Genomic DNA, 10080 nt, shown 5'->3' with positions numbered 1-10080 from the left:
GGAGATACCTGTAGTGTACCTTTATAGCCACCCGGTTACGTTGTGACGTTTGGCACACCCAAAGCACTCCTACGGTATCCGAGAGTTGCACAATCTCATGGTCTAAGGAAATGATACTTGACATTAGAAAAGCTTTAGCATACGAACTACATGATCTTGTGCTAGGCTTAGGATTGGGTCTTGTCCATCACATCATTCTCCTAATGACGTGATCCCGTTATCAACGACATCCAATGTCCATGGTCAGGAAACCGTAACCATCTATTGATTAACGAGCTAGTCAACTAGAGGCTTACTAGGGACATGGTGTTGTCTATGTATCCACACATGTATCTGAGTTTCCTATCAATACAATTCTAGCATGGATAATAAACGATTATCATGAACAAGGAAATATAATAATAATCAATTTATTATTGCCTCTAGGGCATATTTCCAACACTCTCCAATACTGCTCGAGGAAGAGTGCCGACTTGCTCCACGCCGGCTTGTCGGGGAGCACGGTGGCACGGGCATCGTCGCTGCCCTCGATGCCGCCGCGTCGTACAACACCTCCACTGTCTGCAACTGCGCCATCCGCCGTCGACGCGCGCATAGCCACGACATGCAGGCAGAGAAAGAAGCCGCCGCGGATGTCGACGAGGTGATGCGGCTACACGGATGTGGACGAGGTGACAGGCAACACGTACCCGCCTGCCGCCATCATCGAGGAAAAGTAGAACACGGGAGGCCGCCGCCGATTGTATCCCATGAAGGCCACTGCCGATGCGACGCCGGCGAATACAGCCGGTGTGTTGCTCGATTGCTCTTCTGCCAGATGCTGGAGGAGGACAAAGAGATCGGGCGGCGACCATTTAGATTAGGTATTTTAATTCTACTAGGCTGGTTGTAATGGGAACACTGCCACGTCGTCTATAGCCAACCTTGTAGCCTTCAAGTATAATACTCCCTCCGTCTAGGTGTCATCTTATGAAATCCAAATAATCCCAAAATACTTAGGTGCGGTGCATTAACTTCTACCTCGTTTCTTGTTTCTTGACATATCAACCAAAGAGATGTGGGTGTGCATGCTTTTACTGACTTGAGACTAGCAAACACGACATGCAGTGGTTAGTTCATTGCATGCAATGCTATTAATTAGAAAATAAACATTAAGTTCTCTCGTCTCTTCCAAAAGTTGAACAATGATGATGGCACTACATTTGATAGTGTACGTACTAGTAAGCAAAGCTTCTCCTCGTTTGCGAGATCAGACACATCAAAAGTAGTGCATTAGTCTCCAAAAAGGGTTGACCATGTCCATGGCTACCATCCCATGCTCCGTAATTCAGTGTGTGCTTCTCGTCGTTCTATGAGTTGACGGGACACATCAAATTTAATACGTATTCAGTACTCTCTCCAAAAAGGGCCGACCATGTCCACCAGTCCATGGCTACCATCCCGTGCTCCGTCATTGAGTACGTGCAGTATTCACGTGCCATCGAGGAGGAAAAATATTATGTAGTACTAGGTGCCATCGTAGTGCACGACTAACTTACGCACTGCTTATCTCCATTTTCTTGCATGACACGTGCACGTTGATGCTAGATGTTAAGCGTGTTGGCAAAAGGATGAAAACAAGCTCATGTCAAAAAAAGAGTGGAAGAACATAGATTCCTGATGACCCATAAGTATAGGGGATCTATCATAGTCCTTTCGATAAGTAAGAGTGTCGAACCCAACGAGGAGCAGAAGGAAACGATAAGCAGTTTTCAGCAAGGTATTCTCTGCAAGTACTGAAATAAGTGGTAACAGATAGTTTTGTGATAAGATAAATTGTAACAAGCAACAAGTCACAAAAGTAAATAAAGTGCAGCAAGGTGGCCCAATCCTTTTTGTAGCAAAGGGCAAGCCGGAACAAACTCTTATAATAGGAAAAGCGCTCCCGAGGACACATGGGAATATCATCAAGCTAGTTTTCATCACGTTCATTTGATTCACGTTCGATACTTTGATAATTTGATATGTGGGCGGACCGGTGCTTGGGTGCTGTTCTTACTTGAACAAGCATCCCACTTATGATTAACCTCTATTGCAAGCATCCGCAACTACAACAAAAGTATTAAGGTAAACCTAACCATAGCATGAAACATATGGATCCAAATCACCCCCTTACGAAGCAACGTATAAACTAGGGTTTAAGCTTCTGTCACTCTAGCAACCCATCATATACTTATTACTTCCCAATGGCTTCCTCTAGGCCCAAATAATGGTGAACTGTTATGTAGTCGACGTTCACATAACACCACTAGAGGCTAGACAACATACATCTTATCAAAATATCAAACGAATACCAAATTCACATGACTACTAATAGCAAGACTTCTCCCTTGTCCTCAGGAACAAACGTAATTACTCACAAAGCATATTCATGTTCATAATCAAAGGGGTAATAATATGCATATAGGATCTGAACATATGATCTTCCACCAAATAAACCAATTAGAAGCAACTACAAGGAGTAATCAACACTACTAGCAACCTACTAGCACCAATCCCGGACTTTGAGACAAGAATTGGATACAAGAGATGATCTAGGGTTTGGAGATGAGATGGTGCTGGTGAAGATGTTGATGGAGATTGCCCTCTCCCGATGAGAGGAGCGTTGGTGATCACGATGGTGATGATTTCCCCCTCCCGGAGGGAAGTATCCCCGGCAGAACAGCTCTGCCGGAGCTCTAGATTGGTTCCGCCAAGGTTCCGCCTCGTGGCGGCGGAGTCTCGTCCCGAAAAGTTCCCTCTGATTTTTTTCTCATCGAAAGGCTTCATATAGCAGAAGATGGACGTCGGAGACCCACCAGGGGGGCCCACGAGGTAGGGGGCACGCCCTAGGAGTGGGGGCGCGCCCCCACCCTCGTGAGCAGGGTGTGGGCCCCCAGGCCTTCATCTTTGGCGAGGATTTTTCTTTATTTATTTTAAGATGTTCCGTGGAGTTTCAGGACTTTTGGAGTTGCGCAGAATAGGTCTCTAATATTTGCTCCTTTTCCAGCCCAGAATTCCAGCTACCAGCATTCTCCCTCTTCATGCAAACCTTGTAAAATAAGAGAGAATAGCCATAAGTATTGTGACATAAAGTGAAATAACAGCCCATAATGCAATAAATATTGATATAAAAGCATGATGCAAAATGGACGTATCAACTCCCCCAAGCTTAGACCTCGCTTGTCCTCAAGCAAAAAGCCGTTAACAATAAATATGTCCTCATGTTTAGAGGTAGAGGCGTCGATAAAAATAAAATACGGACATGAAGGCATCATGATTAATCTCATAACAACAACATATATAGATTTTTTCATATGATTACTTATGTTCAAGTGATGATCTATTCAAAATGCAAAAGTATAAATCATAAACCTTATTGGGCTCCGACAAACTATAATCTCAGTCATTGAAGCAATTGCAATTTATCATAACATCGGAAAGAGTCTATGTCAGAGCTAAAAAGCAAGTCCACATACTCAACTATCATTTAGTCCTTCATAATTGCTAACACTCACGCAATACTTGTGGTTATGAAGTTTTAATCGGACACCGAGAAAGATAGGGGCTTATAGTTTTGCCCCACAACCTTTTACCTCAAGGGTAATGTCCACAATAATAATTCATGCTCCCCTATATCCAATTATATATATATATTATATCATGTTCTTTCCAACATGCTGAGCTTGCCAAAGGATAAAATGAAAAGGGAAAGGTGAAGATCACCGTGACTCTTGCATAAGGTAGAAGATAATAATAAAGGATAGGCCCTTCGCAGAGGGAAGCAGAGGTTGCCATGCACTTTTATGGTTGGATGCATAAAATCTCAATGCGAAAGAACGTCACTTTATATTGCCCCTTGTGATATGAACCTTTATTATGCAGTCCGTCGCTTTTATTACTTCCACATCACAAGATCGTATAAAGCTTATTTCTCCCACACCAATCAATCATACATATTTAGAGCAATTTTTATTGCTTTGCAGTGATGACAACTTACTTGAAGGATCTTACTCAATCCATAGGTAGATATGGTGGACTCTCATGGCAAAACTGGTTTAAGGGTATTTGGAAGCACAAGTAGTATTTCTACTTGGTGCTGAGAATTTGGCTAGCATGTGGGGGAAAGGAAAGCTCAACAAGTTAGAGGATCCATGACAACATACTTTATCTCAGATATAAGAAAGACATAACTCATTACGTTGTCTTCCTTGTCCAACATCAACTCTTTAGCATGTCATATTTTAATGAGTTCTCCCAATCGTAAAAGATGTCAATGATAATATATCTATATGTGAAACCTCTCTTTCCTTATTACTTCCTATTAATTGCAACGATGACCAAGGCTATGTCTACCAACTCCCAACAACTTTTAATCATCATACTCTCTCTATGTGAAGTCATTACTCTCAATAAGATCAATATGAACTCTTTGTTTCTTTTTATCCTTTTTCTCTTTTCTTTTATTCACCCAAGATCATGGCAAAATAATCAAGCCCTTGACTCAACACTAATCTTTATTATATATAGCTCACGGACTCGATTACAAAGAGAGATCATAAAGCAAAACTCAAAACTAGATCATGCCATAAACTTTATTCTACTAGATCAAGATACTACTAATAGGATCGAACTAAGAAAAACCGTAAAGATAGGAGTTGTGATTGTGATACGATACCGGGGCACCTCCCCCAAGCTTGGCAGTTGCCAAGGGGAGTGCCCATACCCATGTGATTATATCTCCTTTGTCGGTGAAGAAGGTGGAGGTGACGGATAATCGCACATCGAGCGTAAGAGGTCCTCCAGCTTGCGAATAATGCCCTTGAGTGCGACAATATGCTCCTTCAACAAAATATTTTCTTGTGTGAGATACTTGTTTTGTATACAAGCTAACTCAATCATCTTGAAAGCTTCGATCTCAGTTGGGGTAAGAAGGTTATGATCAAGTTGAAGGATGTCTTTTGCTGCCGGAGCTTGATCCTCCATGGCCTTCTTGATCCTTTCATCCTTGTTGACCCTCGTGGGTTCTTCCCTCTTCAGATCTATCTTCATTAGCCAAGCATCGTTGTCACCATTGTTGGAGGAGGGAGATGACATGATGCCTAGCCTGGAAAACCCTGACAGAAAACAACTCGAAACAAGAACAGAGGAGATTTGCGTGATACAGGAGTCAAAACCTTCGGGAGGTTATATAATGAATTTTTACCGGCCAAAATACATATCATGCAAGAAAACGGAGTCCGGAAGGCACATGAGGTGCTCATGAGGTAGGGGGGCGCGCCCAGAGGGGTAGAGCGCGCCCACCACCCTCGTGGGGCCCTCGTGTCCTTCCCGGACTGCTACTTATTTTTCTATTTTTCTAAATATTCCAAGACAGAGAAATATTGCCTTAAAATTGTTTTGGAGTCGGTTTACTTACCATACCACATACCTATTCCTTTTCGGAGTCTGAAACGTTTCGGAAGTGTCCCTTATGTATTCCTCCGGGGTTACGGTTTCAATAATATTGGTTTCAACATTTATGGGATTACCTGAGATATAATGTTTGATTCTTTGACCGTTTACCACCTTCGGATTTGTGCCTTCGAAGTTGTTGATCTTTATGGCACCGGAACGATAGACCTCTTCGATAACATAGGGGCCTTCCCATTTAGAGAGAAGTTTTCCTGCAAAAAATCTTAAACGAGAGTTGTATAGCAATACATAATCACCTACATTAAACTCACGCTTTTGTATCCTTTTGTCATGCCATCTTTTAACTTTTTTCTTTAAACAACTTGGCATTTTCATAAGCTTGGGTTCTCCATTCATCAAGTGAGCTAATATCAAATAACCTCTTCTCACCGGCAAGTTTAAAATCATAGTTGAGATCTTTAATAGCCCAATATGCCTTATGTTCTAGTTCGAGAGGTAAGTGACATGCTTTTCCATAAACCATTTTATACGGAGACATACCCATAGGATTTTTGTAGGCAGTTCTATAAGCCCATAATGCATCATCAAGTTTCTTAGACCAATTCTTTCTAGACCTATTAACAGTCTTTTGCAAAATTAATTTGAGCTCTCTATTGCTCAATTCTACTTGACCACTAGACTGTGGGTGATAAGGAGATGCAATTCTATGATTAACATCATACTTAGCAAGCATTTTACGGAAAGCACCATGAATAAAGTGTGAACCACCATCAGTCATTAAATATCTAGGGACTCCAAACCTCGGAATAATAACTTACTTAAGCATTTTAATAGAAGTGTTATGATCAGCACTACTAGTTGGAATAGCTTCTACCCATTTAGTAATGTAATCAACAGCAACTAAAATATGTGTATATCCATTAGAGGCAGGAAAAGGTCCCATATAATGAAAGCCCCAAACATCAAATGGTTCAATAACAAGTGAATAATTCATAGGCATTTCCTGACATCTACTAATATTACCAATTCTTTGACATTCATCACAAGATAAAACAAACTTACGGGCATCCTTGAAGAGAGTAGGCTAATAAAAACTAGATTGCAATACCTTATGTGCAGTTCTATCTCCAGCGTGGTGTCCTCCATAAGCCTCGGAGTGACACTTGCGTAGGATCTGTTCCTGTTCATGCTCAGGTACACAACGTCTAATAACACCATCTACTCCTTCTTTATAAAGATGTGGATCATCCCAAAAGTAATGTCTTAAATCATAGAAAAACTTTTTCTTTTGCTGGTATGTGAAGCTAGGTGGTATAAACTTAGCAACAATATAATTAGCATAATCATCATACCATGGAGTACTACGATAAGTACTTATAACATTTAATTATTCATTAGAAAAGCTATCATTAATGGGTAGTGGGTCATCAAGAACATTCTCTAACCTAGACAAGTTGTCTGCAATGGGGTTCTCAGCTCCCTTCCTATCAACAATATGCAAATCAAATTCTTGTAGCAAGAGAACCCATCTAATAAGTCTAGGTTTAGCATCTTTCTTTTCCATAAGGTATTTAATAGCAGCATGATCAGTGTGAATAGTTACTTTAGAATCAACAATATAAGGTCTGAACTTATCACAAGCAAATACAACTGCTAAAAGCTCTTTTTCAGTAGTAGCATAATTTCTTTGAGCATTGTCTAGAGTCTTAATAGCATAATGAATAACATTTAATTTCCTATCAACTCTTTGCCCTAGAACATCACCTACAACATAATCACTAGCATCACACATAATTTCAAAGGGTAAATTCCAATCAGGTGGCTGAACAACAGGTGCAGAGACTAATGCTTTCTTAAGTATTTCAAATGCTTCTACACATCATCATCAAAGACAAATGGTATATCTTTTTGCAATAAATTAGTCAGAGGTCGAGAAATTTTTGAGAAGTCCTTACTAAACCTCCTATAAAATCCAGCGTGACCAAGGAAACTTTTGATACCTTTGATGTCCTTGGGACATGGCATCTTTTCAATAGCATCAACCTTGGCTTTATCAACTTCAATACCTCTTTCAGAAACTTTGTGCCCCAAGACAATACCTTCATTAACCATAAAGTGGCACTTTTCCCAATTCAAGACAAGATTAGTTTCTTCACATCTCTGCAAAACTCGATCAAGATTGCTCAAGCAATCATCAAAAGAGGAACCATAGACGGAAAAGTCATCCATGAAAACCTCACAAATATTTTCACAAAAGTCAGAGAATATAGCCATCATGCATCTTTGAAAGGTAGCAGGTGCATTACATAAACGAAAAGGCATACTTCTATAAGCAAAAGTACCAAAAGGGCATGTAAAAGTAGTCTTTGATTGATCTCTAGCCGACACAGGTATTTGAGAGAAACCAGAATAACCATCTAGAAAGCAATAGTGTGTATGTTTGCATAATATTTCTAGCATTTGATCAATAAAAGGTAAGGGGTAATGATATTTCTTAGTAGCTTTATTTAATTTGCGGAAATCAATTACCATCCTATAACCTGTGATAATTATTTGTGGAATCAATTCGTCTTTATCATTAGGAACAACAGTAATACCTCCCTTCTTAGGGACACAATGGACAGGACTTACCCACTGACTATCAGCAACGGGATAGATTATTCCTGCCTCCAAAAGCTTGAGTATTTCTTTTCTTATCACTTCTTTCATTTTAAGATTCATACGTCGTTGAGGATCACGAACTGGTTTGGCGTCCGCCTCCAAATTTATTTTATGTTGACATAGAGTGGGACTAATGCCCTTAAGGTCATCAAGAGTATATCCAATAGCAGCACGGTGCTTCTTCAGAGTTTTCAATAATCTTTATTCTTCATGCTCTGAAAGGTTAGCACTAATAATAACAGGATATATCTTCTTTTCATCAAGATAAGCATATTTAAGATTATCAGGCAACGGTTTAAGCTCAAACACGGGATCACCCTTGGGTGGAGGAGGATCCCCTAAAATTTCAACAGGCAAATTGTGTTGCAGAACAGGTTCCTGTTTAAAGAATACTTCATCTATTTCCCTTCTTTCATTCATGAACATATCATTTTCATGGTCTAGCAAATAGTGTTCTAAAGGATCACTAGGAGGCACGGCAATAGAAGCAAGACCAATAATCTCATCCTTACTAGGTAATTCTTCCTCATGATGTTGTTTACTAAATTTAGAGAAATTAAACTCATGAACCATATCATCCAAGCCAATAGTAACAACATTCTTTTCGCAATCTATCCTAGCATTAACAGTGTTCAAGAAGGATCTACCAAATATAATGGGACAAAAGCTATCTTGCGGAGAAGTAAGAACAAGAAAATCAGCAGGATATTTAGTTTTCCCACACAGGACTTCAACATCTCTAACAATTCCAATTGGTAAAATAGTATCTCTATTGGCAAGTTTAATTGTGACATCAATACCTTCTAACTCAGCAGGTGCAATTTCATTCTTAATTTCTTTGCATAAAGTATGCGGTATTACACTAGCACTCGCACCCATATCACATAAGCCATGATAACAATGATCTCCTATTTTAACAAAAATAACAAGCACGCCTACCATAGGTCTATGTTTATCTTTAGCACAAGGTTTAGCAATTCTAGCAGTTTCACCTTCGAACTGAATAACATGCCCATCAATATTATCAGACAAGAGATCTTTAACAATAGCAATATTAGGTTCTACTTTAACTTTCCCAGGAGGTGTATAAGTTCTAATATTGCTTTTTACGAACAACAGTTGAAGCTTTAGCATGATCCTTTACTCTAACAGGGAAAGGTGGTTTCTCAACATAAGAAGTAGGAACAATAGGATCATTATAAGTGACAGTCTTTTCTTCAACTTTAATAGGTGCAGCTACTTTTACTTCTATGGGAGGATGATATTTAAACCACTTCTCCTTAGGGAGATCAACATAAGTAGCAAAAGATTCACAGAAAGAAGCCACTATCTCAGAGTCAAGTCCATATTTAGTGCTAAACTTACGGAAAATATCGGTGTCCATAAAAGATTTAACACAATCAAACTTAGGTGTCATACCTGACTCCTTACCTTCGTCGAGGTCCCAATCTTCAGAGTTGCGTTTAATTCTATCCAATAAATTCCATCTGAATTCAATAGTCTTCATCATAAAAGAGCCAGCACAAGAAGTATCGAGCATAGTTTGATTATTATGAGAAAGCCGAGCATAAAAACTTTGCATAATTATTTCTCTCGAGAGCTCATGATTGGGGCATGAATATAACATTGATTTAAGCCTCCCCCAAGCTTGAGCGATGCTTTCTCCTTTGCGAGGCCGGAAATTATATATATAATTGTGATCATGATGAACGAGATGCATAGGGTAATACTTTTGATGAAATTCCAACTTCAATCTTTTATAGTTCCATGATCTCATATCATCACATAGCTTATACCATATCAATGCGTCTCCCTTCAAAGATAAAGGGAAGACTTTATTCTTAGCAACGTCATCGGGTATACCTGCAAGCTTAAATAATCCACAAACTTCATCCACATATATTAAGTGCTCATCAGGATGCTTTGTTCCATCTCCTGTAAAAGGGTTAGCTAGCAGTTTTTCCATCATACCCGAAGGAAATTCAA

Source organism: Triticum urartu, chromosome 2A, assembly GCF_056163025.1.
Source record: "Triticum urartu cultivar PI428250 chromosome 2A, HENAU_Tu73, whole genome shotgun sequence".
NCBI classification, from domain to species: Eukaryota; Viridiplantae; Streptophyta; class Magnoliopsida; order Poales; family Poaceae; genus Triticum; species Triticum urartu.
Note: the sequence above shows the minus strand (reverse complement) of the source record.